The following is a 27,692-nucleotide window of genomic DNA, read 5'->3' on the forward strand; positions in this document are numbered from 1 at the left end:
GCATGACTGGTTGCACATTTCTTCTGCCTCTAGTCATTTTTCAGTGAAACAAAGCTAGTATACAGTCTGTTTTGGAGTTACGGAATGATTCAGATTAAGGCATTGCAGTATAATAACCTGTTGATGTATTTTATCATTATCCTCTGCAAAAGAGATCAGTGTTAGTAGTTTATTTTAAAGTGTATTTTTTTCCCATTTTTGTACTACGTGTTACAAAAAAATTAATCACGCATAATTTGCAGATGGACTTAAAAATACTGCACTTATATTTAAAATGGCTCTTTACACTATGTAAATATAGCTAAACTGCTCTAGTCTCAGACACTTTTCAGGAAGAGCTGAAATATTTATTTCGGCTACAACATCACAAGTAAAGGAAAATTAACCAAGTGATTTGTGTACAGCTTGTATAACAGTCCAGATTGAAGAAGAAGGAAGAAGAAGGAAGAAGAAGGAAGCATTATGCTCACTGAAGTCACTGAGAATTTTGCAGTGGACTTCATTAGGATTAAGAACAGGTACCTAAATCTAAGACTCTCTCTTTGGAGGAAGATCAGTGAACAACCCTGTAAAAATATAATCTGTTGCTACAGGGGCTGAGGAAGATATTTTTTCTCCCACTAAAAGGAACACACCATTTCTTTGTGTTTGACATTTCAAATCCTCTCCTAGTTTCTTTTAGAAATTGCAAAGTGTTTGATGTACCGTATCTATGTATCTTGAAAATGATATTCCAATGTGGAGTTCCTCATCCCACCAAAATAAATAAATAAATAAACAAACAAACTCTGATCTGCTGATCCCTCCTAAGACCAGAAACTGCAGTCCCTGTTCAGCTGTGACTCGCAAAAGAAAATGAGCAGGAATTTGAACTCTAGCCTTGAGAGCTAGCATTGGTGCAAATGGTCTCTCCTGTATAAGCTTCTTGCTTAATTTATGCTTATAGGCAGAAGGACTGAGGACTTTCAAGTCACAGTGTTGGAGGGACAGTGGATTAAATGGATTTTATGGATTAAAGGGGGGCTGGCATCTTACAAAGGATATTCAACAGTAAGTCAAAGGCCACACTTTAAGTGAAAGGGCTCAGCCTGGTATCCTACATACATTCAAAGAGCTTTGACAGGTTAAACAATTCAGGCGGTGGGTAGTTCTCAGTTGCTCTGAGCATAAGCCCGTCTCTGATGACTCAGCATCACAGTATTTTTGGGGGTTTGTTTTATTATATGTACATGCAACATGGATGTTAGAGTGATGAGATGAGATGTGCAGTGGTGAGTGAGCAAAAGAAGTAAGAGGAGAGAGTCAGCCAATGAATGCTTTGGTGTTAGGATGGGCCAGAGAGATAATGGTGAGAAAAAGAAGAGGAGGAGGAGAGACCCAGGCAGGGAATGCAGTGAGCTGGTTATCTTGAGATCTGTGACTCACTGCAGGGAATGCACACTACCCACGTACATTAGAGTATTGTAGGGGAGAAATCAAGCTGAGGAAATTCCTAAGTCTTTCGACACAATTTATGAGCTTTAATAATGGCTCAGGGTCACCTAAGACCCCAGGAATAGTTTGGATCACAAATATGAATGGATCAAAGGAGACATGACAAATACAGCATCTCCAGGGGAGTACTTACAGTCCTCAGCATAAGAGCCATAAGTATTGCAACTTCTCTAGCACAAAGCAGTTTCCCTTCAAGATTTCACTAAGAAAAGTTGTTATTACAGCCCTTTGTCTAAAGCTAAGTGTAAAAGGAAAGCTTTCCTTCCAGCACACCTAGAAAGCAGACACTTTTATTTATTTATTTTTTCCCTGAACGATTTTCAGCTACTATAATAACACATGGACAATACAAACTTTCAAAAGTACATGGTCTATCTACATGGTCTATCTCTCTCTCTGCTGAATCATCATTAAACCTACATCATCTGTCCTTAAACTATCCTGGCAGAAGCTGAGGGACTAGGGGGCTTCCTGGGTGAGAAAGCGGATACAGAAACAATAAAGAGGAGGAAAAAAGCAATTTCGAAAAGAATACCCATTTACCCTCTAGAAATCCTGCCACAGCAATATTAAGTATAGCAGTAAACCATGGTTATGGGATTGTAGGTCTGGTTTAACACTCAAAAGCAACATCAGTATGTTTTAGAGATAAACTTAACAGCCCTAAGTAGACAAAGAACAATCATACAGACTGTGAGGTATTTCTGTTCAGCTATTTATTTCATGCTGTGAGGAGTGTGGGTTTTGGTAACATTTACCAGTTCTCTGTTCTGTGTTTTGGTCAGGGCACACAAATGCAACCCAATGTACTGTCTGTTATATAAGCAGTAGTAGATAGCGTAGATCAGATAAAACAGGAAAACTTGGAGACTAAAGCTAGCAAATTATCTGGAGGTGAAGAAAAGATGAATTGCTGTGCTGATTGGCCCCTGGATCCCAGAGTACTCAACAACTACCAATTTCTCCATTTGAAATCCCCCTGAACATGTTGTCCTCTTAACTTCTGCTTCTAGAAACATCTAGGCTTCTCCAAAATGCAACAACTTAAGAAAAGGCTCCCACTGACACTAGGCCCAGGCCTATCTTGCAGAGATTTTCACACATGACTTAATACCAAACTGGCACGTTGATATTCTTCAACTAAATACCATTTGGGGGATTTCCTTTACAATGTTTTATTCTAAGAATAATGTTTAACTTCTCCTATCACAGCCACTGGTATTGTGGGTAGTCACATCTTAAACATTATTGTACCAGTAACAATTAAAAGAGAAGTCTATGAGTAATACATCTTACCTAAACAGGGATGAACCTGCTAGATCACAAACTATTTCTCAGAATCTGTACACAAATTAATATAAAGGTTGGAATTGCACATAGCATAAGGGGGAAAATGGCTAGTTCTGCAAAATTATGACTGTCTACACTTACCCCTCCCTATCACAGCTTTATTAACCTGCTCTGTTAGAGGAGCAGCAAACAACAGGCAGGGGAGTTCAAATTTTGGTCATGAACTCTGCACAAGAGGAGACGAAGAGACTCTCCACAACAGAGGAAGTTAAGAGTGCGTGCCAAAGTACAGAAACGACCTGACATTTAGAAAACAACAAGCAAACAAGTAAAAAGCCCACTCTGTTCTAAATCATTCATTCCAAAATTAGCACCTCACAAAGTATTGGAAACAATGTAAGACAGTTTCTTTTTTCTTTTTCTTTCTTTTTTTTTTTTTTTTTATACCTCATGTATACTGCCATGTAAGTTTTGTTTATGCTTGATAAAAATTACCAAGAAAGGCTCAGATGAAACTATAATATTCATAGTCGGCATGACTCTACTTCAGATTGTCATATCTAAAATCTCCAACAGAAGCAGCAGCCCTACAGTAAACAGAAGAATTCCTGCTCTGTGTCATTTTATCACCCTCTCGAGTTCTGTCAGTGGTGATAAAACCAGCAAAAATGGGGCCTTTGTCACGCAACTGGGGACTCTCAGAGGCTTTTCAAGGAGCTTTGGGTTAAAACTGTACTGAGGATTTTTTGAATCCGTTTGATAAGGTTTGGGAATTGCTACATTCCCCAGTGGGCTCTTTATTCCTCTGTCTGACTGCCGTTGCTGCCTTAGCATGAGTCCTGTCCCTGGGAGCAGAGTATATTGCTTTCCAGCACACCCTCACCTCTCCTGCTTTGCTCATCCGGGACCACTGCTCATTTCCAAAGAATCTTATAGAATGAGTTTGATTATCATCAATTTAGCAATTTGCAGTGTTTCTCTTGAACACTTTGGAATCAACTTTTACATCAGAAAGTCTGCTGCAGAAAAGAGACAGTAAGGAATGGATGGCTGCTGATACAAAAATTAGGTCCATTCAGTACAAAGTGAGCAGGGGCATTATGAAATCCCATCATGATGCAGGTCACAGACTGAATGCTAAGACAGACACTTAAGCTTCCACTACTCTGAGGTCTTGGACTGGAGTCTTAGGCATAGTTATTTCTCAGTCATTGCCCTTAAATTAATACAGTTCCCCCAGATTTTCTCCAGCTGCCTTCTCTTTGTTTCGCCTTGCCTTATCCACTAGACATATTTAAATTTTCCATTGTTTGGAATCTACATTTTTTTATACCCTGTAATTATAGCTTTTGCAATGTGCAATACTGTATAAAGTCCCTTCATTGAAAGAGCAGAACATGGTAAAATTTTAGCATCATATAATTTCCCTTGTAATGTTAAATCATTTTCTTTCTTTCTTTCTTTTCTCCCTCCCCTCTTTTTTTTTTTTTTTTTTTTTCTTAACCAAAAGGAAAGAAAGATTCAAAGTGCACATACAGAGGGAGAGAGGGAGATGGACAGAAAACTTAACAGTGTCATAATACCACACTACATCGCACCTTACATTTATTGCAACAATAATATTGCATCAATGACAGAACTCCCTGTTTATTGCTTCAGTCACTCAGCGTTGGGCTCTGTACTCTGCAAGGCACTACTGGTTCACAAATACAAACCTCCTCATGTGTTTGTGACATTGTATTCTCAAATATCACATCATAAAAAAATATTAAAATAAAGCTGTTCATAACATTTTCCTGTGTACCATCTGGGCCTTGCAAGAAAGCTGACATTATCTGTCAAACTAAAGATAACCACATTTTCTCTCTTTTGTATCGTTAATGTTTGTCATCACAAATTTCACTTTAATGCTCCAATTACATTATGACATTCTTACAAACTGAATGGCACTAATGACTTTCATTATTATTTACACACTTCCTTAATTATAAGGCTCTCCCTCACATTCACAACATGTTCTCCCTCATAACACTCACCCTGATATAAAGCTAATGAATTTTAAACTTTCTATTACATAAAAGCTCGTGATTAATTACCCGGCTTCCCGATCTTTTTATGATGTACAATACAGGCCTCTCCTGCAGTGATGTAGTAAAGTGGGAGAAGTAGGGAACTTTTATTCTCTCCTCAGTGAAAGAAAATAGAGAGATAAATAGAGTTGCTTTCTCTTTAAAGTAGCATATGCAAATTTAATTGAAAACAAATACACATCAAACCATTCCTCAGGAGAAATCTAAATCTCTCTATATTAACGACGTGTAGTAAACAGGATAATAATACCTATTATTATCACCTTTAATTTTTCATGAAAACAGTTTTTTAATCTACTTCAAGCAAATAAGATGGTAGAAGTAAAAACATATGGCTTTTATATAAGACATCTCAGTGTTATATGCTGTATCACCAAGATCAACTACTTACGTGTTTTTAATTATTCAAAATACTAAAATACTGGACTCCTTCACTGATAAAAAAAAAAAAAAAAAAAAAAAAAAAAAACAAGACAAACAAACAAACAAACAACAACAACAAAAAACAACAAGGTTGCTCCACACCAGATGAAGGGCAGTTGTGACAAATATAAATTACTGCACTTTGGACTGACAAAAGTAATACAATAAGCCAGAGCCTACAGAAGACACCGTGAGTGCACTGAGCAGGCTAGCAATGAAATTCAGAACTCAGTATTTAGACTGAAGCTTGTACCAGAGGCTGCAGAAGATCTGCACGTCTCAGTGCCTGCACTGCCAACAGCAATTGGATTCTTGAAGCCAAATTTAAATTTATTGACAGCCATGGGGAAAAGAATGGGTTAAGTAAAGTGTGGCTTCTCTTACTCCATTTGCCAGCTAGTAACTTTGATGTTAAGATTATGGGGAACCACATAAAAAAGTTAATTCTTGCCAACCCAAGGGGAGTTGCCTTTTATGCCTCTCCGTGTTAGTAAAGCAGGAAGCCAATATCTATGCAAATATACACATAATCCAAATAGGGATATTGTTCCAAAAGGGACTGAAGCACATACTGTCACAACTGAATCTGTCTAGCCAGGTATGAGCAGCATATCACTGAAATCATGCATGGAAATACCTAGAAACAGGAAGATCAATTGCCGTTAATTTTGATTGTCTTCGTGTAAAATCATTTTTATGCTTAGACACATTAATCTGGAAAGCCCATGCATTTTCTGATATTATCTAGGAATAATTGTAGTCTAAAGAAAACTATAGAGTCCTTGGACTTCTTCATGTACTTGACTATTAGTAACAGCACTTACACAGAAGAAATGAGACATCATAGAGCAAGATACAAATGTACTAAAACAGTTGAGCTGATCTTTATACAAAGATATCAAAACGACTAGAGAAGGCTGATAATAATGTCAGAATAGGGGAAATTAGTTACAGATTAGCAAGTGGTACAAGGGTTTGAGGTTATTCTAATTCATATTCCTAATGCAGAGAAACCTTGTGAAATGTCCATATAAAATGACAACTTAAAAAAGAAAAAAGAAAAAAGAAAAAAGAATCCTACATGACATTATCCTAATGCTATGTAGCTTTCAATAATAATTTTGTTTATTGTAATATTTGTGATTGAAAATTCTAGTTGTTTAAGATAATTGTGTTTATATCACAACATTCTCCTGAAAATAAACTCAGCACAAGTCCTCTGAGATTCCTTGTGAAGAAGAAGAAATATATTAAACTATTTGAAAGTAAGATAGGCATGGTGAACACCAGCCTTGGTTCGTATCTGTGACTGTATTACAGGGCAATGAGGATAGAGCAGAGAGAAAGGTGAGATACCATTATGCAAGCAATTAGTGGCAGTGGGGAGTAATCTGCTGAAGCTTGCTCTTACAATTGATTTTGGTGTTACACACTACGAGATCTCCACAGCCCGAGAAAGATGAGCTATGCATCACCTGAGAAAGCTGCATGTGAAGCAATATCATTAAGCAGGAGTCAGGTCTTGACTTCAAGCATCAAGGCTCTGGTCCTGTTTCTACTTTTTATTTAATGTCTGATTTTGAGCTATTCAGTCCATCACCTGATGCCACTGTTTATCTTTCACACCTGTTTCTTCTGATCTGCCACTGTTTATCTTTCACAACTGTTTCTTCTGATCTTTCCTATAGCTATTGTAATTCCAGGTAAAAGACTATCCATCAATGTGAGTTTACATAATGGCAGTCTGCAAAAATGTGACATGCTACATCCTACTCTGAAAACAGTCTCATTGAAGATGATGAGATTTTTACATTGATCTCAGCAGCAATCTTGTTTGCCAATAATATCATCTGTATGTATTCTTCTGAAATGTTGGTATTGATTAACACAGTTTTTAAAAGCACAAACAATAAATTATTCATTTTGATTTATAAACTACTTATAGTGTTTATCACAGGCGGAGCACTTCTACACAAATCAGAATACTTCAGAAAATAAGCCAAAATAAACCAGATCAGATTTTCCCTGCATTATAACTGTAATCGCTTTCCTAGACACATAAACCAAACTGGGAATCTCTTTCCTGAAATGTCTAAGAAAAGACATGAGCCTTGCAGGCTAAGAAAGCCAGTGAATCCCATTAAAGAAAGTAGCTTCAAGGAAAGCATCTTACTAATAGCTTCCTTGCAATAAAGGCAGTAGTGCCCCTGACTGTTTCTAATACAAGTAAATCGGACAAGTGGTACTAAATCCGCAGGAGTAAAATTACAAAGCTCACCAATTTTTGATAGAACTGCGCATCACTTGAGGACCTTGCTGAATTTGATTCAGGACCAATCAAGATAGACAGGGACACTTGGAAATACTGCAAATAAGGTGCTTAAGCCACTATCCCTGCTATAGAGAAAAGTGCTCATTAAAGAGATGAATTTTGAAAACAAACAAACAAACAAACAAACAAACAAAGGTGCTGCACTAAAATCTTAGCTGTACAAGTAATTTCTTCTTGTGTGTACCATTCTTACTACTAGTACAATACTTACATTTTCCATGTCCTGCCTTTCTCTTACCAGGAGCTGGCAGCTTTTAAGATTGACTGCAGGGATGGGGCAGGAACCCAGCTTTGCATACCTGAGCATCACAGCCAAAATCAGTGTGTTCATTTCCAAAACATCAGCAGGGAAGTCATAACATGCCCACCAGTAAAAGCATCACAAACCCCTAAATAACTGAGCTCTTTCCTTTTAACTGATGTGCCCAACAATATTTTTCAAAGACGAGCATTTCTCCAGTGTCCCCTGTAGGCCTTCTGTGCCCTCCCAGTCCTTTTGGTGATGCTCCTCTGCAAACATGACAATAGCTGTTAAAACCATATATATCCACATAGCCATTTGAGAAAATGAGCAGAATTAAACAGTGTTTCAATGCAAGTCTTCTCTGTGACTTTTATATAACACCTGTAAGGAAGGCAGCCAACAGCTGCCACAATTACACTTCTCTAGAAGATGACCTGCTTAAAAAGCAAGAAAAGTTAGATTTTCTAGTGATGTTGGACTTCACTCATGATGGATGAGGGCAGCATACATTGTAGGTCCTCAAGATTCATGTTTTATACTGTCTGTTTCTTCTCCATCATCACTCCCATTACACTTTATATCTTACAAAGAAAAAAAAAAAAAAAGAAGAAAATAAATTTTTAAAAGCAGGTCTTTCAGATTATGTTTACCCTTCCGTTCCTCCATGTTCCTGTCCTATGTCCCATGCACTCTTTCTCCTTATGCACTCTTTTCTCTCTTATGGTTTAGTGGAGGACTGCTTAGTGTTAGGTCAGAGGCTGGACTAGGTGATCTTGGAGGTCTCTTCCAACCTAGACAATTCTGTGATTCTGTGATTCCTTTTCCTTCCTTTCTCCATATTCATGCCGGAGGATATATCATGATGAGGTTCTCTCATCAATTGCCTGACTCATTGCCTTATGGCAGAATATTGCCATGGCTAATGACTAATATGACTGCAGGATTTCCAAATGTCATCCTATCAGATCTTACAGATTGCCTATTAACTATTTTTTAGCCTTACCAGGATTAGCAGGGTAGCAAAATAAAACAGTTTAGTTTAGCATAGTAAATTCATTTCAGGCAGCTGATTTCTATTTATAGGTATAGGCTAAATAAAATGATATAGGCCATCATATTTCTGAACTGAAAAATGCTCCATTTGTGAGCAGCTTTTCCTTATGATACTCAAAATGTTCATCTGCACAATGAATAACAAATAAACAAAAAAAAAAGTGGATGAACCTTCCTAATTCTTGAGAGATGGCAATTGATATTTACATTCATACTATGATTCATTATAAAGAAATGTGTGAAACTGCCAAGACAAATACTGTTAGATATATTTTGTTTGTGGATTTTTGTTTATGCATACTAAACATTTTTTGATTCCATATTACAATTTTTTGTTGACAAAAGGAGTAACACAGCGTATTTCCTCTGCAAATCCTCTGTCCCTGTAACTGAAGCCAATATTTGTTCTTTTGGTTAAATGCAGTTATTCTATGATAACAACCTAGTTTTCTCTTAGGCTGACCTGAAAACGACATACAGATTTTGAATGCTAACATTTGTTTTGACAATGATAAGGAATTATTACAAAAAGTACTACCAGTGATCGCAAAGAGACCTGTAGATGATTTTAAAATCTGACAGTGTACAGACAATGCTTTGCTGTAATCCTAATGATGTCTAAATATGGCCAGCATTATTGACAGACAGATACATGAGTACTGTTATTGTTTTCTTGCCACACTGTGGTGGTTTTATTCAGGTGCACAGCCGAGTTCCACCATGGCTGCTCTCTCACTCCCCCTCCTCAAAGGGAAAGGGGGAGAAAATACCTTGAAAAGGGCTCAAGGGCTGAGATAAGAACAGGGAGATGGCTCAACAATTATAATGATGTGCAAAACAGACTCAGAGTAGGGAGATAGTATGATTTATTGACCATTACTAACAAGCTAGAGAAGTGAGGAACTAAGGAAAGAAACCAAAAATGCCTTCCCCCCATCCTGCCTTCTTCTACCTCCTCCACCCAAGTGGCACAGGGGAACAGGGGAACAGAGGTTGTGGTCAGTCTACAGTGCTTCATCTCTACCGCTCCTTCTCGGTCACTGTTTTCCCCTGTGCTATGGGGTCCCTCCTACAGGACACAGTCCTTCCCAAACTGATCCTGCATGGGCTTCCCATAGGCAGCAGCTCTTCAAGAACTGCTCCAAATATGGGTCCATACCATGGGGTCCATCCCTCATGAGCAAACTGCTCCAGCATGAGTCCCCCATGGGCAGCAGTCTCCTCTCCACGGGCTACAGATCTGGCTTAGAATCTGCTCCAGCAGGGGTCCTCCACAGGCCACAGCCTCCTTCAGTGCAGGTCCACCTGCTCCACCGTGGTCTCCTCCACAGGCTGCAGCGTGGAACCCTGCTCTACCGTGGTACTCCACGGGCTGCAGGGGGACAGCCTGCTTCACCATGGTCCTTACCACAGGCCACAGGGGACTTCTGCTCCAGTGCCAGGAGCACCTCTCCCCCTCCTTCATCACTGACCTTAGTGCCTGCAAAGCTGTTTCTCATCCTCTCTCTCTCCCAGTTGTTGTGTGGTCGCATTGCTGTGTTTGTTTGTTTGTTTGTATGTGTTTTTTTGTTTGTTTTGTTTTTCCCCTCTCTTAAATATGCTCTCACAGAGGTGCAAACATTGCTTATTGGCTCGGCTCTGGTCAGCAACGTGGCCCTTATCTAATATGGGGAAGCTTCAGGATTCTTCTTGGAGAAGCCACCCCTATGGCCCCCTGCTACCAAAACTTTGCCACATAAACCTACTACACATACTCATTCATATTGTATGGACATTCTTACTCTTGCCTTTTTCAAATTCCTGCACTGTCATGAACAAAGAACTTGCTAATCAGAGACTGCTGATACTTCCTCTGGTAATCAACCATTACATTCCTGCACTTTGACCATTCCTGAAGACAAAATTATATTCTACAAGTTCTCTTGCACAAAACTAATTCTGGCATTGACAAATTTCCCAGGTATCAATTTATAACTACTTGCCCCCTTGATTGACTCATCCCCTTGCCACTGAAGACAAAATGACATCAATGTGAAACAAACATCCTCAGAGCTGTTGTGAGAGGGGTGAAGTGCTAGGGAGTGTCATTTTTTTTACTGCTGAGTATCAATGAATTAACAAGCAGCATTATCTTGTGTATAAAATAACAGAGCATATAGCTAGAGAAGGAGGTATAACATCAAATTGGGAAGTGTACTGTAAAGATTAGTGTGTTAAAAAACTAATGAATAATGTCACAAGACCTTCAACTTGCTAATCTTATTGAGACAGCTTGTTAGATCATCAGATTGCCCAGCTGAGAAATCTGCTTCCATTACTGCTGTGTTTGTGGTGTCAGACCCAATTAGTATTTCTCCAGATGAGTTTTCATTCATTGGAGTTGGAAATGCAACTAGAAAAAAAAAAACAAAAAAAAAAACTGAAACTGGATATGTTTCCCTTTGACTAGTAGAGTTTTCTCTGTATTTGGGTATCACAAATAGACAGAACGTATACCAAAACTACATGTAGTGCTAGTAACTGCCACAGGTCTGCTGCTTCCCCACAGCACTGCAGGCTTTAGCTTCTCTACTACCTAGCTCCCAGTACAGGAGCAGTAAGGAGCTCCACCATATTAAACTGAAAAATCCAACACAGCAGGAAAATTTCCACCTGTCTACTGAACCAGTGAGAATTTGCTGTCAGCCCTTATCTCAGCCAAAATAGGGTATTGCCTCCTTCCATCCGCCAGTTTTTCTTGTTCATTTTGTATGTTGTTTTTGTTTGTTTGTTTGTTTTTTCCCCATAGCTGGGTACGCAAAGGTTACCATCCTGACTCCATCCTGTTGTTCCATCCTAGCATGTTCTCATCAACTTGCCTTATCTTACAATAAAGTAGAAGTCACTTCATCACCAGTATTTGCTCCAAAGCCAGCAACTTGTAGAAGAAGGCAGAATTTTAGCAGCTGGGGGTAAAATCAGAGCACTGGTGAATTTATGCCACTGATTTCAGCTGAGCCTTAATTTTTACTGGCCATCCTTACAAGAGTGTTATACAACAATGGTTAAGGTTTAAAAATTGCTCATTTCATGGTATGTAATGAAAAACTTCTATCTTAGCCTCATGCAGTGCACCTAATAAACTGCTGTAGAAAACTGCTGAAATATTAAGGTTATTAAGTCGTCTCCATTTTGAAGAGTAAACACTATAGTCATTTTATATTATTTTTTTCTTAACTCAAATGCAAAACTTTCCAGGTGTTGAGTTTGTAGTGAAATTTCCAATATTCCCAAAACATTATGAGAAGAACCTGCAAATTTTAAGTAGCAGCAATCAATAAGGGTTGAGAAATATTATATTAAAGCATAAATCTCAAGCCCATGATCCTGACATTCAGCACGTACTCAGACATCATCTTATTTATCATTTTTCCTACTATGTGAAAGCACAACTCATCTTGGTTTGACTGTGGACTATTCAAGCATATTATTCAACTCCTCAATAAGATAAGCAGTTTCTAATGGGATTTAGAACTCGAGGTGCAATGCAGTCAACATCAAACACTGGCATAAATCTCTCACAGTAAAATTCCTATTTGCCATCAGAAGAGGGGAAAGGGTTGTTTGTTTGTCTTTAAAACATCCATAGCTCATGATAGCAAAGGTTCTACATTTAGGAACATGCTGTAAATTAACTTGCTGTTAAAGAATCTTGCTCTCTCCAGCTGAACTGAAATTCTTCCAGTTGATTTCTTCCAGGTTTTTAGCAGCCAGATAATCTGAATGTTCAGTTTCACATCTGTTATACAATTGCTTCTTTATTCTGAGTCATTTGGTAACCTCTAAAAATAGTTCACTCATCTTGAATTAGAAGCACAGTGTTATAGATCATGTAGACAGAAAAGCCTATCTCCTTCCTACTGCATAGCCAATGTGCTACAGGGCTCCAGCATCAGAAAAGTCATTGCAGTGTATCGTAACTTTAATAGATGTTACTGCTGGACTCTTTGAGAGCTGGAAGGAAAAATAAAAGAAAGAAAGCAATGGATTACAGGCCAAAACAATTGTTTGATTCCAACAGTAAAACACTGTGTGTATGAAGGTGGGCTATGAGGTAAAAACTATGTTTATAGCAGCACACTGCTGGGGCGCAATAACCATTTTTTCAGTTCAGTACTCAGCTGCTTTTATTGCAGCTGGAACAGAAAGTGATGTTGTTTTGAGCAATGGAGGAACTATATGTTTAAAAACAAACAAACAAACAAACAAATTACTGATGGAATCAAAAACTTCAGTTTCCAGATCTCCCAGTGATGTCCAGCAGATTGAAGTCCCAAGACTTCAAGAATAGATTTATTTGTTGTTCTGAAGTACTACTAAACTATTATTTGATACTCAGCAGTAGGTGTTTTTCTAGGATTATTCCCTCAGGTAAATTAGATTCTCTTTTGTTTTGCTTTTTTAGTTATGTGGTATGTCTCAAGAGAATTATTTTCCAGTAAAAACATTTGAAATCAGCTCAGCAAGCTGGTGAAATGAGAAACAGCAGCTGGAAAAATTACAGAAGTCCAAGTGAAAGTATGCTTTAAAACATAATTTAGTCAAAGGCAGACAAGATCAGTCATGATGTTAGAAAGGACTTTCAAATGAATGACAAGTCACTGTTAGCTAGCCAAGTTTTGCTGAGAAAACAAACCAATTTATCTGATAACAAAGAAGAACAACAACATACTGGAATGTCATGCATACAGTATAAATGCAATCACCGCAATTAATACACCAAAGAAGAAAACAAATTGATACTTTTTCTTTTGTTGCAGTTTGTGGGAATTTCTAAGGTTTTCTATGTAATTCCTTATAAAAAGAGACATTTAGTTACTTTTGTCCCAGGTCTCCCCTTCTCTTATTTTAAGAGGGTCATAATATTCATGAGATATAATACAGACTGTAACTTATCACTGAGACGGCAAATGGGTTTATTTTCCTCATCCATCTCAGGCCTTTCTGTAAGTGTTTGTTGCTATTATTCGATAATCTGTTGCCATATAAAAGTTCCCTGACCTTTCATATGTTCATTTTTGCAAACTGTCTGCTGTGAACTTTCATCTCTCCTTTTTTTTTTTTTTTTTTTTTTTTCCTTTTTTACTGGTAGAAATTCTCTATTTCTACCAGTAAAAAAGGAAATATTCTATTTCTAAAAAAGGAAATACTCTATTTCTACCAGTAAACTAGGAGAGCCTTCTCTGCTGGACTGGAAGAAAGGAAACTTCTCCTGGCCATTCTGGAATGAGAGAAGCAAAAGCAAGCCTTGCCTGGCTGAAGCAATTCTGGAATGAGTTGCCTTTTCCTACAGGCTGAACAGCAGCAGAGAAGAAGAAAGAGTTGGCCAGACAGAAGCATTGTAAGTCATTACTCACCTTGTAACGACAGCTCAGTATATGAAGCTAAGTCCATTTTTTACCTATGACTCTATCACACGAACCAAGTCACAGGGACAGAATTAACACATTATCGGAGGGAAGGCTCACTATCCATTTGCTGTAACCATTGCACTTCCCATAATTTTCCTGACTCTGTTTTCAGAGTAAGTGCACCTGGTGTTTGCTGTTGTCTTTGACAGGACCCATGCCTGCTCCACAGTATATGAACACATAGTGCACTGAATCTAGGTGGTGAAAGGCTCCACAACTATCTCAGCAGTTATTGTACTCTAGACTCATTGTGCCATCATGCTACACACCAGGACTCACTTCACATACACAGAATCAAGCCATAGAATCAGCTCTCTGGTTAGTTGTAATTTAGCCAAATCATTATTTTAGATATTTGAAGTGATCTCTTCTACCTAAAATAAAATAAAATAATAGTACATTCTGCTACAGAGGTGACATAGAAAGTCTGTGAGGATTTGGACCAAGTTCTGGGTTATATAGATGCCATCAGTTATGCTCACAAGGTCTACCAGCTCAAGAAGATTAAAGAACTGCATAAGTGGAAGAAGTTACACTGGTCTTCTTGTTCAGCCTCTTCTATGGCCAGCAAATAACTTCAGTTCCTATAGCATGACTATCTATCTCCTAGTTCCTATAGCATAGCCTAACTATCTCCTAGTTTCATGAAAAATTCCAAGTGAGAAATTTCTTCTCCCTTTAGGTAAAATCTTACAAATATTAAAGTGTCTCCTGGGGTGTACTGTGCCAGGGTTAGGGATTTTCCTTTCTTGTTTTTACTGCAGTTATATTTACTGTAAAGGAAGGGACATTTCTGAGATGCACACACACACACACAGATATAGAAATTGCCATAGTTGATCTGTCCCTACCAGAATCTTACCTCTGATCCTGAAGTGAACTAAAGTAAATACTCAAATAACTCTTCCCAAGCTCTTTTCTAGCACTAACTTACAATATTTTTCCTTATCCATATGAATGAAAAAGATCCATGTGCATGAATTTTGCTAATAGCATTTCTTTTCTAATTCTAAACATCCTCAATTATATATTCCACCAGCACTGCTATACAGAAGTTCTTCTACTGTTTACAACTTCTAATTGCTTTATATACTTCTATATCTCCTCTGAGCCTTGTTATTTCGAAGGTAAAGAGGTTTTTCACTTCCTACTAGAGCTTTCCTATGCCTTTATTCATTGTTGTCATTCCTTCCCAATACATCCGCTAATGCCACAGAATCCTCTCTAAAACAGTGACCTGTTCTATACAGGTTATTCCAGGTTAAAGTGTATTTCTGAGCCTATAATGTCATGTCAACATTTACGTTTACTGTTCTCAGTCACACTCCTAATGAACCCTAATTAATCACTTTCCTAATTGATAACCACAAATGCACATTGCCAATACGCCTGCAGTTAGATGTCCATTTTCCCATCTTAATACTGGTAATACAAAAATCCTGTAAGGCCTGCCTAGTAAACAAAATACCTTTTTCAAAAGATTGCCAAGATTTCAACAGTCCACTTCAAAACAAGGCTCTGAAATATTGCAGGAAGAACTATGGGAGGAAGGGTGCATAAGCCACAAACAAACAAAGCTTGAATGCTCTAGCTACACTCTTCCCAGTCTCCCAGTGGCTGTGAAGCCACCAGCAGCTCAGCCTGAAAGAAGGCAAGCCATCGTACTTCCTTCTCCCTCTTCTGTGATAAAGACTAATAGATAGTTGAGATGCAATTTTCTTTTCTCAAGAACAGTTTTAAGAACCTCAGACTTTCTAGTACTTCATTATGTGGCTTATATTATAATTTCAGCCCAAATATTTGGAGCCAATGCTTTATTTGTCCATATATCCATATATATGTGTTAATACTGAACATAGTTAAGTTGATAATGCAGTAGGATTTAAATTTAACCTTCATACAAAAGAGTTTTAAGAGAAACATTCAAAATGGCCTTTTGTTGAGACAGTTTATTTTGGGCAATTAGAAATCAGTGAAATTCTTAACAACATAAAACAAATACCCTTTTGTATAATCTGATTGTATGCTAAGTGTTCTTCACTTTGTTACTTTTTCACATTACAATTTCCTATATTTTTCTTTTTTTTTTTTGTTTAATTCTGTGAGACAAAAGATGAAAGGAAAATGAACTCACAGTAAAGACTGAGCTCTAGTGAAGCAGTTGATTGGCTCCTGAGAGAGTTATTGAGAAAACTCTGCTAGCTTTCAATTGTTTCATGAAAACTGATTATTGCTAAATGATATTTTAAAATCTTGTGTGTATAATCATGGTATATGTATTATGCAACCTTCATTTAAGGTAGGAGGAACATGTGAAATAGTTTTGGAAAAAAAAATGACATGAATCTACACTTTTATATTATCATTTTTATGATTTAATAAAACATTTTCTTCACCAAATGCAGTTAGTAGCAACTCAGTGGAATGCTTATGGATATAGCTGAAGGTTGCAGTACCCGCTAAAGAGATGTGCAGAGAGTATTTCAAACAACCTCAAGATGTTTTAGATAAAGAAGGCATCTTGTTTACTTTGGGATTGTCAAACCTTTTGGCACAGGGGAGCATTTAAAGGCTTGCGTATACATTCACATGTGAATATATATACACAAACACATACAAGCTAGAAATGTGTGTCCTGTCCCGTCCCCCCCCCCCCCACACACACACACTTTTCTTAATCTTATAATTTCAGGCCTAATTAGATTGTTTGGCATTGCGGCACCACTGCCTCACTAAGTTATCTTTTCCACCCAGAAAGAAGCCCCAGTTCTGTGGGTCCCTCAGCACAGGAAGCACGGAACAGGGGTTACCGTTCATGCCCAGTGCTCCTCGTGCATGGCTGTGCAACGTGGGCTCAAAGGCAAGAAACGCACCATGCCTAGTGGGGCTAGCAGGCCTGCAACAGTCCTCCTAAACTCTTGGTAAATCTTTGCTAATGCTATCAGCTGGAGGTCTCATCATACACATCGCAGAAGTCTGCTCTCCCGGCTCCTGCTGTAAAATTCTTAGTTCCTCTCAACAGAAAGAAAGCATTACAAGCATGAGTCACTGTTGGGATTTTAAATAGCCACCTCTTTTATTATTATTATCTTTCAAAGAAAAAATTCGCCATTTGTCAAAGCTTTACAAGAGTTTTAGCTCTCATCAGTCTCAAGAACTTCAACATATCAGAAATTTTAAAGATAATTATAACAAAATTTCACAGCTTTCACTGTTTTGTCTTTAAACAACCCTTGCTGAAATACATTTCTTGTACTTTTCAGAAATAAAACGTGCTCCGGGATCTGAATTCAAAACATGCAATCTGACTTGAAACTTCTGTGTTTCATGTAATCTGAGATGCAAAATAGATAGGTGTATGCATATGTTTTCCATTAAATTAAAAATATATTTTTCTTCTTTATCAAAACTGCGAGAAGCTGTAAAATTCACTTTCTACCTAAATTTGCCAGAAACAATGGTAGAGCTAAGCATGTGAGTTGATGAGATTTTCTATCATTTAACTTTCTAACATGCTTCACTGGGATATTTCCTGAAAAATCCAGAGAAGCTGGAACTGTGCATCTCAGCTGGGCTTTTTGCCTTCCATTTTGCTCCATGAGAGCAAAACAATATAAAGAAGCTATATTCAAGGAGGCTGCTGAGTTATTGAATTGTTAGTTAACTTTTATAACACACAACCTTAGAAAATAAATCATATCAATGATTTGGCCTGCAGTAGTTAGAATGTAAAGCCAAAGTACATCCAGCATCGTACCATAATGACTGATTGATGATTTCTTTAACAACAGAACTGAAGACATCAATACACAGCTGGCCACAGAGATTCACGAAGGATAGACTTTACAAAAACCTGCTGCTCTATTCTTCAGTTTCTGGTATTGACTGGTTTTAAAATGATATCAGATAACGGCTTAATTATAAATAGAATATTTAATTGGATACCTGCCCTAATCTCATTATCTTATAAATGATATATTAGAATGTGTAATTGCTGTTGATATCAAGATTTCTCTTTAGGCATTTTATTTAGCGTTGATTCTGTCCACTATTTAGCTCTACTATTTACCTAAGTCCCCTTGAAAAGTTAGTTTTTTTTTGTTTTTTTTTTTCCAGCAAGGCATATTTCTTTCCTGGTGTTTACAACCAACTGCTTTCCGCTGCTCTTTGTTACTATGTATTCTTAGTCACAGAATACATGTTTTTCAATTGACTCCAAATCCCTTTTATATGCCTAAGCAGGATCATTACAATGGACAGATGCTAAAATATCAACACTCTCCATTGTGAACTCCTCAAAAAATATGCAGTTTTTGTAAATCACTATACTGGCATAGTGAAACACAGGTTCAGGGCCCAAAAGTGCACACGTGCACACACACACACACACACACACACAGATACACGCAAACATGAGCAACAAGACAGTAACTGTACATGAGACAGTAGTCAAGTATTTTGAAGATTTCATGGTATTTTTCAGTCACTGATATGCACATTCATCTACCTGCCACCTTTCTAGAAAAAAGATGTTGCATCTGGAAGAGACTATGAAGCAAGATACAAGGAAGAGGTAGGAGCAGAGAGGGGAGCAGTCCCATGAACCCTGCTTTTTGGTAGTTGCTATGTGACGGGGGCGAAAGTGGAAAGACAATGTTCAACATGAAGGAGCTGAGACTGGCATCCTAGGCCATGCAGATGGGATGGGAGGGAGCAATGCATGAAGAATGGGGTGAAATGCTGTGAATGGGACAATAAAGACCTGCATGGTCAGGAAGACTTCCGGGCATATCCTAAGGTTGCTGTACCAAAAGAGGAACCCCTCTGTGGGCTTCAGTGTTTGTACCTGTGGAGTGAGGAGGAAAGGACTGTGCCACTTTTCTTGGTGTCTGCATTACATGTGAAATGAAGGAGGGACAGCTTGGAGTTGCCAGAGACAAGGACAGGCAATTAATAGCAGAAACAGGGAGTGACATCTTCCTCAAACTGTTTTACTGACTCACTTTCCTAATGCCATTTGCCAAAATACCCACATTCTTCATCTGATAGTAAAAACATGCTTTTCACCTTTTTGTTGTACCATGAGTAAATTCTGACTTTTCAGAAAATGATCGCTTTTTATTTATTTATTTATTTCTACTGTGAAATGACACCTCCCATGCACACATACACACACAAAACACAGTCTCCTGCCATTTAGATATAGCACTAATTATAAAATTATAATTATAAAACATAAAATGTTAATTAATAATGCAAAAATGTTTTGCCTTCCTGAACAACTGAAAAGCATCTTAAGCTGTGCTCCATTTTTTCCTTTTTTTTTTGTTTGTTTTTACTTTTGAGCATGTGTCTCTACATTTGTGGTTAACTTAAACCTGCTGCTCTATTACATGATCCTTCCAATTCCAATTAAACTCCTAACTGATGGAGGTGGACCTTAATGCATGACATGCAGGATAAATAAAGTAGAGAGAATACTGTGAACAGCAGTAGTAGTATACAACTGCAGCATTTCACTTCCAGCTTACCTTCTAAGAATATCCAAATATCTTGATTTCCCACCATGGTCTATTCACTTCATTTTATTATTATTATTATTATTATTATTATTATTATTATTATTATTATTATTATTAAAATAATAATATATATTATTTTATATATAATAATATATATTATTTAATTAATATATATAAATATATATAAATATATATATAAATAAATATAATATATATATAAAATAATATATATTATTTAATTAATAATATATAATAATAATAATAATAATAATAATAATTTTTAATTTACTGATTACTACTACACATCATATTGTAGTACAATGACAACAGGAAATTGCACCTGCTACATGAATTATGTATGCTGTTTGCAAAACCCCAAAGAAAAAGACAGGAACAGCAAATGATGTGCCTTGAATGGTGATCTGAAGGTTACTTGATGTGGCTCATGATTATTGCCAAGAGAAGTAAGCTCCATTGGAAAGGAGCATTGATACCTGATGACAGGAAGCCCTAGTGATGCTCTCTGACAGAAGTGCCTCCTTGAATGTTGTTCCAGAAGAAAAGAAGAGGAAAAAAAGGTCCACTAGGCAAGAATTTCATTGCCGCATGTCAGAGGGTGCCCAGGAGATTTACAGATTACCTAAAATGTGACAAAATAAAGGATGAAAGGTGATTTTGCATACATTCTGGATCTAAAATGGACCCAATCATTGTGGACCACCACTGACTAAATAAATAAAATCTGGAACTTCAAAGGAAGCCATACAGAAACTCAATAACATGTATCACAGTGTATCTTGTAAACTGGTCACTTCTACTTTTCTCTGTGTGTTCTTCTTTGGTCTTAAGGTAATTGCATAGTACAGTGAATTCCTAAAACAAAATTAAATGCAACCATATTAATGAACAATTGTACAGTGGGAAATACTAGACCTTAAGAGAGCACATCAGATAATAAATGACCTTTCATGAGGTCTTATGCAAGATAATAGTTTGATGGAATAGGTACTAATGGAATATAAACCAACTTTTTTTCAGAAAAGTAAAGGTACTTTTTGTTTTACATTCCATGTCAGACCTTTTTTGCCTCCTAGATGTTTCTGTTTGTCACCAAATTTCATTATAAAACCCCAGCTCCCTGTTTCTTCAACTTTGCTTCTCAAATATTCTTCACAGGACCAAAGATGACTTTCCGCATCACTACAAAAGACAGTTATTAGGGAAAAACAAACAAACATCTAGAGGAAACTTTGGTGTAGCAATGATAACCCGCTCTCTCTTGTTGCTTAATTTATTTCTCCCTGTCATCATGAGACACAGTGGAAGAAAATACCCAGGTGATTCTGACTGGACATTAACACCAATGCATATCTCACTTACAGCATTACTCAAGGCTAATTATTTTGACTAAAAGGCATATAACATTATTATTCCTGACATTATCAACTGCTTTGCTCATTTCCCTAAGTCACAGATACCACTGTGGTGCTCTTAGCTTTTTTCTTAAGTTATCACACAAGCTCACAAAATAAATCAGAGCTGTATTAAAGAAAGTGACGTTTCAGAAGCTATGAAAAATGCTGAATATTTCTGTTTGCTGTTTTATATTGTATTTGAATTGTCTCCTTGAAAACCAAAAGCTTTAGATTACTCAGTAAGTTGAGTAATCTTGACACGTGGTTATAAGAACCCAACATTCTGAGTACCACTATGTTTTCTGTTGCTTAATAAAAGTAGAAGGTTCTTTGTAGTTCAATGGAGTTCAAGTTTTGAACTTAGATTGGGAAGCAAGCTTAAGCACTTCATAAATTTATTAATCTTTTCTGCTGTGTTCCAACCAGTAACAAACCATTCAAGACTTTCTCCTTAACTCTGACTTGACACAGGAGGTAAGGGAAAACATCCACATTTGCATATCTGCTCCTGTTTATACTTTTACTTGATGTCATGAGATTTTCTTTCCCCTAAGGTAACTCAGGTTTCTTTTTGTTACCCCATAAACTGAACTCTGAAATCACAAGCATACCTGGACAAAACACTTAACTATTTCTAATGATTAGCGCCAGCTGCTCAGCATCTATGTGACTAAATGTAAGTATATGGTGTTTGCCAAAAGTGTGGTTCAGGGAATGAATAAGTCAGGGAAACAAAAAGATTGGGGTATCAATTGCAGCTTGCAATGCAGCATGAGTATGAAATTGTCTCCTGGCCATCATTACTTGTAATTAAAAACAGTTTATTACAAATAAGCCTATGGCAGAGATGGAGCAGGTCCTTAGAATAAAGGGTAAATTTGGACTACTATTTACAAGACACAAAAAAAAAAAAAAGAAAAAAAAGAAAAAAAAAGTGAATTTCATTTAGCATTTTTTTTTCATATTTTGAGTGATGTTGAGAGGAGGCACATATTCAAAGCTTTTCATAGAAAGTTGCAATTAGCAACAAACAGTAAATGACAGCTCATGGCCATTCTTAGAAAGAAACTTGATCTTACAGATAAGTTTTCTACAATTACACACAAGTCTGCATGTGCAATGATGACAATCACGTGATAAACTTCAGAGAATTATTATTAATAGCATACTCACCTGCACCTTACTGATGTTGTCACTCTCAAGACTCCTCCTAACCTCCTGTTTTCTTAAGCAGCTTCAAAAACCTGTGTAACTCCCTTTGTGAGAATGCACTAGAGTTGTTAGTCATATGGCCACATACTACTGCTCTGCAGATTCCTTGCACCATACAACACGCTGGATGGATGGTGCTCACCTTGTGTGAACCTATTCAATATTTTGTTTCTCATCAATGAGTGTTAATGGTTTGGCTTCATACTTAAACTCCTTGCTCTGAATAAAATCATTTTCTTACAAACTTTTCTTTGGCATGTACTGCTATAGCATTCAAGCAATTTTGGAAACACTTGTATTTCTTTTCAATGTCTGTGGGATTAGAAGGTGGTACTAACAATTTTAAATAATGGGAATTGAGCCTCAGAAGCTCAACTTTTTTGTTTTGTTATTTAAAAGAAAAAGATTCTAAAGAGGCATTCAACTTTCTTAGAGAGTTGATGTGTACTTAGTAATCAATGGCATCTTTTATATCCAAAGCACATCTCCCACCGATTTCACTTGATGCTGTGAGTCTTCGAATGCTCATAGAGATGAGCCCCTCATGTTTCTGTAAAAATGACGACATTTCACTGCCAACAGTTGGGTTTCAGTGAACTGCTGTTGCTGTTGAATTTGAAAGTCTTTCTGATGTGCTTCTTAACTCCCAGTTACAGCAGTTTACATGGAAGTTACTATGGGTTCATCTGAGAAAGAGTGGGTGGCTACAGGGGCACCTATTCAGTGTCTTGTAAAAAAAAGGCTAACTGGATCCATTTACCAACCAGTGAAAGCATAACTTTCACAGGGTCAGTGACTGAATCTCAGTTAAGGGGACATTTTCTGTTCAAAGTGCAACTACTACAATGGGACTTGTAAAAGCTTCTTTGCCTTTGTCTTATTTTAATTAATATTGCATCAGAACAACATGGTGGAAGCAAGAAAAAAAAAAAGCCTTCAGGAAATCATTTCACTATGATAATTTTCTTTCTCCATTTCACTATACAATCCCTAATTTCTACAGCAGATAGGACAGGAGCTCTTTAGATAAAGAGCACCCTTTGCTGCACAGTTTGTATTTGTTGCTGTATCAGATCTGTTATTTGAAATGAATGAGGCATGAGTCCAGAGGGAAAAAAATTGATCATACAGTTAAAGTCTGTTTTGCACAGAGTAAATTATTTATGTGAAGTGCTGGGAGGGGCTAATTAAAGTGACACAGGCAAAGCTAATTCTGTCATTTCCTAGTGGAGGTCAAGTAGGTTAGTGTTATTCAGGTGTAACAACACTAAAAAGTAGCACATGCTTTGCCAGGGAATGGGCTTCACAGAAATTTCTACAAGCAAAGCTTCTCTTCAAGGTCCTTGAAGAACCAATTCAGGTTCTAGAAATAGTGCATCTGCATGGATTCTAGTGTGATGCTTTGTTCAAAGCCCCTGATTGTGACCTTGACTTGCTTCTCCTCCAGCCTGACTCCTTGTCCCACAACCATTCTCCCTCCATAGCAATCACAGCCTCTAAACCTAGGACTTTTAGCACAGATCCATTCCTCTTCCCTAATAACCTACTCTTCATCAATACCAAATGTAGGGAGTTTATCCTGAAACTCCTCATAGTACACAGACCAGTGTTATTTGTATAGTTAATCCTAGTCTTTTCTGTTTCTCTCCAGATTTCATTTTCCGCTTTTCCTGCAGCCTGCTTTCTAGCACCCAAACTCTACCCCGTTCACTCCCCTTCTTTCACTGCTGGCAATCCAGCAAGTCCCATTCAATTCCCCTAACACCCTTTTTAGTGGGATAGGGACTGAGCTCCACCTTCCTCATCTGAAAAATGCATGCAGGGCTGAGCTCTAGTTAGGATACGGGCCTGTATACACCAAAGTCAGTTTTTCTGAGCCAAAAAGAGAATCAAAATGGCTTTTTCTTTGTTAGAGGGATCAAAACATATCGGTCAAACAAAGTACCAACAGAAGTAAACACAGCTGTTCAGTTGTCAGTGCCTTGACTGATCAACCATTTCAAGTAACTGAAGACCAACAGAAAATCTGTGCACCTAATTAAACATGTTATAGGCAGCAACACATGCTATAGAGCTGATAAAACACACGTATCATACATTCTTGAGAAAGCCAGAACTTGTGAAAAACCTTTATGAGAAATGTGGCATATCTGATCTGTGCATGTCAAACAGTTTCAAATATTAACCATGTCAGCCAAAACCTCTGTGCAGTGTAATATGACCCAAAGACTGAAAGGGGCAGAAAATCAATAGTCCACTGTTATTTCTTTAAGAGATCCCCAGCAGTGTCAAGACTGGCTGCGTAAACTCACTCTATAGCTGCAGCCTTGGGCAGTTAAATTATTTAGAGAATTTAGCTTATAAAATGTTGCAGAAGCATGAGGAAAATTAGCTACTAGTTTTTGTTTATTTGTTTTTAAATCTCTACTGCACATGTCTGAGCACTAGTTATAAAAGTTGTAATTTTAGTGGATGCTCATGGGAAGAGCAAAAATGCACATCTCCAAAACAACTGCTCTTTTCAAAGATCTGATTCGGGTCTTTCGGGAAATAGGGCTTTTCAGGAAATTTTGTCAGAATGGTTCTTCCATTTGCTTGGTTTTAGTAATGGAAAAACATCCAGCTTTTTGCATAGCTTTGCTCTTAGAAGCAGCTGGATGGCAATGCATGAAATTACAACAAAATTTAGCACAAAGCATACACTTTGGAAAGTACCTATCCAGAGAGTGGAATTAGACATAACTACTGATAAACAAAGAGAAGGTTTTGTTTGTTTGTTCTTTAAAATGGAAGAGTCTGGCTGTGCTACCTGCTCCACCAACAGCAGTACCTGAGTGGATATGGCAGTGGGTTTCTCATCAGCTTTCAGGGTTGTCTTCCTCCTGGTACAAGAAATACAGTTTCTGGAGAAGTGCTGACAGTTTTAGGCAAGTTTTGAGAGTTGTACTAGAGAAAGTGTTGCAGATGTCACAAGTTTGCTCTCTGCTTTCTTTGCTAGCCAACAGAGAAAGCTGATGGAGATACAAGCACATGCATCCTTCCAATTCCATGAATACATGTGTAGACAATCTAGTGTTGGGGCCCAGGAGTACAAGCCTTGTTTCCACCCTGCTGTGTTCATGACCTGCATCTATATACAGATCCACATCAACCACTGTCTAAAGATAGATTTGTCACCAAAGTCAGTTAGGTCTGAAGCCTCATATCTCTGCAAACTTTCTGAATTTGCTGAATTAGGAAGTAATTGATCCTTAATACTATATTTAATACGTAATAATCTAGTCTTGCTCTTAAACCTTGAAGGTGTAAGCAGGTACTTTTAATTTCAGCAGAATGAAGGAATAGATGCAACCTCCACAACCATTCATTTCCCCTGCCTCCTCAGGCTTGGTGGCTTCTGCATCAGTGGTCACTGCACCAGGGCAGGATGCTGGCTCCAGTCAAACTAGGTTCCTCCCCAAAATAATCACTGGAGCTAGATATTCTCCTGCAGCTTTGCTAACTGAAATGCAGAACTGGGTTCTGATTCATTTGAGAACCTAGCCTGAATGTCACCTTTTGAAAATTCGGCTCACAATGAATTAGCTCCGTAATATGTCAGAACTGGATAATTATGGTGCTCTTAAATCCCTTATTTTTGTTCCTGATTGAAGAAACAATAGTAAAGCATACAAGATCTGACCATTACATATTAATGAATAACAACTGCAAAATAACTGCTAAGACCTATCAGGAGCTCCATTTCACTTAAGAAGCTGTAACGATGCTGGGTTAACACTTTAGAATGAATGGTGCAGTGATGACATAAAATTTCCCCAACCAGTTATCTAGGGTCAGCCTTAATGGTACCATAAAATCGCTATACGATTTCTTCAACATGAGGCAATTTTTGCTTCCTGAGAGCCATGCAGGTTTTCAGTAAGTGTATTTCTACATTAGAGTATCTAATGGCAATAAATTAGCAAGAAGTACATATTAGCCTAAATATAATACAAAGTCTTAAATTACTTCCAAAGCTGGTAAAACCCTCTTATTTCAAAGAAACATTTTTGAATAGAGGAATGACTACAAATACAGCACCAGAATACCCATTTGTATATATTCTTCAAATATATACGTACATACATCTCCCTGTGAGAAGTCTGAAGTAGTTTTTGCACTTCAAGCTGGATTTAACTACATTGCCATGTAGGAAGAACAATGCACTAACACTTACAGTTTCAGAACGGAATCAATATTTCCATGTGTTTACAAGCAAACTGCTTAATTAGTTTTCAAATTAGGATATAATTTAAAATGGACCCTTAAGTAAACATAGCACATTACAATAGCCCGCTGCCTCATCCCAAGTGATTTTGATAACATAATAATGAATCGACTTCATACTTCCTATATAATTAATATTCAGATGCCTTCTGCTATATCTACCTGGCTAGGATGAAATGATCATTTTCTTTCAATTACTCTTCATTTCTGAAGGTTTATTTTTCAGTATGAGACTACTAAACACCAGAGTAATAGTAATTTCTCTCTCTCTACACTGACACAGAAAGCAGGTCATTTTACAATGTGTGTCTTAAGTGAGGATAATAACTGCATGTTCACATAAAAATGTGAAAAGATGTGAAAAATGTGAAAGATGCTCTTATGAGAACAGCAGCTTCTCTCAAGCTTCTGGGGGGGGGGAGCAGGGGGGAAAGAACTTTAGCCTCTGTGGGTAGATACACGCACACACACACACACACACACACTCTGGTTATTGTATATTTTGCTTTTCATTCTTAATATTTGTCCTAAAAATAAAACTTATTTACAACAAGATTTTATTTAGAATTTAGTTACAAAGCCATTAGAGTACTGCACAGCAGTTTAGTGTCCATGAATTAGGACACTAATAAGAGACTTGAGTTTCTTACCTATCTCGCTTTTAGCATATCCTTAAATGAACGTCTTTGACCATATGCACAGATAGTGCAACAAGGGCATGACTAGAGTTCTGCTTTGATACAATTGCTTACAGTCACGATTAAAAAAGTGATGTATCAAGTGATCCTAAAATCAGTAAAACTTTTTTTTTTTTTTTTTTTTTTTTCCTCTCTCTAGGGGTTGCAACAAGAAAAGATCTCAGGAGGAATAACGGTAGGATTTCACTTTTGAAAACTACTGT

The 27,692-nt window shown here is 37.4% G+C and overlaps 1 protein-coding gene across 11 annotated transcripts in view; it reads right to left on the reverse strand.

Moving 5' to 3' along the window:
• ARPP21 (cAMP regulated phosphoprotein 21) overlaps positions 1 to 27,692 on the reverse strand; it is a 204,612-nt gene that overhangs the window by 145,634 nt on the left and 31,286 nt on the right. The window lies entirely within an intron of this gene.

The sequence above is a fragment of the Anas acuta genome, chromosome 2 (assembly GCF_963932015.1).
Source record: "Anas acuta chromosome 2, bAnaAcu1.1, whole genome shotgun sequence".
Taxonomy (NCBI): domain Eukaryota; kingdom Metazoa; phylum Chordata; class Aves; order Anseriformes; family Anatidae; genus Anas; species Anas acuta.